This window comes from Gavialis gangeticus, unplaced genomic scaffold (genome assembly GCF_001723915.1).
Source record: "Gavialis gangeticus isolate Ggan-Ray unplaced genomic scaffold, GavGan_comp1, whole genome shotgun sequence".
Classification (NCBI taxonomy): domain Eukaryota; kingdom Metazoa; phylum Chordata; order Crocodylia; family Gavialidae; genus Gavialis; species Gavialis gangeticus.
In genome coordinates this window covers 67,448-69,105 of record NW_017728987.1, presented here as the reverse complement: position 1 = coordinate 69,105, position 1,658 = coordinate 67,448, and the positions used below count along the sequence as shown (strand labels likewise).

Sequence of the window (1,658 nt, the reverse complement as noted above, 5' to 3'; positions counted from 1 at the left end):
CATCTCCCTACCCCCACCTCCCTGCAGCCACTGCATGGTACCACGTGCAAGTCTCCTGGTGACCTAGAAGTGAGAGGCTCTGAAACCCAAGGCCACCCCCTTCCCCCACTTCCCTTTCTTTCCTGCTCCTTCTTACCTCCTCTTGTATAAAACAACATTTATTCCACTGAAGGGAATTAGATCAGGTCCTTTGTTCTGATTAGTTTATAGTATTAGTAGGAGCAGAAATCAAGGAGTTCTCACTATTTTTTTTTTAAGACGGCTGTTTCAAATAACCCCAACTAGCGTTCCTCAAAGCATGCGTGTCTATGCACATATATACACATGTATACGTATACATATAAAAATAATGGGATGCAATTTCTTAAAAAAAAGGGGGGGAGTGTTTTTCAATCTGAGAATGAGATCTGAAAACACCGAGACAAGTGCAGGTGAGACTTCCAAAATTCACATTTTTCAACTGAAAACTCCCATGAATTCAAGGTTTTCACCAGTATTGCATATGAACAGCTCTCCCTTCCTACAAAAGTCAAATCTAATAACAAAGAAAAACCTTTCACAGGGTGTTAATTCATGATTTCAACAAGCTAAGGATCCTGGTCACCTTTTTTCAAAATATGACTGTTGGGGGTGGGGCAGGGGGGGTCACTTTGCTAGCACAACTGCTTTGCTATCAATGCTCCTATTTATTTAGAATCAACTTCTCTAGCTTCCTTAGGAGTTTTGGCTGATCTACATTAAAAAGCCGTCAGACAGCACTGCAGAAAGTAGCCATTAAAAACTTATGTAGTCCATGGGTGAAATCAATGTCCAGCCTGCAGACCAGGTCCAGCCTGTGGCACTATGATCTGGCCTGTGGGGCTCCCCACAGGTTCAGAGACTTGGTAGTTGGGCAGCAGTGACACCACTCCCCTGCAGCCAAATCTCTGACCCCCTGGGAGCTCCAGGCCCTGTGTGCTGGATTCAGCACACAATCCCAGCATGGAGGGCCAAGAGAGGCAGCACCGGGTATGGGGGCCAGGAGGGGACAGTGTCAGGCCCCCAGGACCCAATCCCAGCACATGGGAGAAGGGTGGAAGCAGTGCCAGACTCCAATTGGGCCCACAAACAGGCCCTGTGCCACTCATCTGGCCCACGGGGCCAAAAGGTTGAGCACCACTGGTCCATTCCACGTGGCATCTATTTATCCCCTACGCTAGCCATGTCAGATACCATAATTACCATGAGCACATTTTTTTTCAACAACAAAAAAGTTTGGGGATTAAACAGGCTGTGTGATCCTTAGCTATTCTGCATGTCACTGTGGTGTTGGTTTGTTAAAGGCAGTTTTTCCTTTCTAGCAAAATGCACAAACCCACGTCAAGAGCATAGAAAGCACTCAGGAGTCCAAGACTATTTTTCCTAGTGACCAATATTTTCCCAAATAACAATCTATATGCAATTAGGTCACATTCAAAGCAGGCATCGGTGCATGGGTTGAGCTGCCCCATTTAGAGAAACTTCACGCTTCTATCGCCTCAGGAACTGTCCTCTTTTAGCAGAGTCTCTGATCCTCCTGCCTTCTTTTATCAGCACCTTCAAAAGAAAAACGGCACCATAATTCCTTTCTCAACTTGCTTCAGAGAAAGGGTAAAGCGGCTGTTCTTTTCCATTTAGCA

At 45.8% G+C, this 1,658-nt stretch overlaps 1 protein-coding gene across 15 annotated transcripts in view; it reads left to right on the top strand.

The window, feature by feature from the left end:
* Nucleotides 1–1,658, top strand: part of PCBP2 (poly(rC) binding protein 2) — a 30,524-nt gene that overhangs the window by 9,232 nt on the left and 19,634 nt on the right. The window lies entirely within an intron of this gene.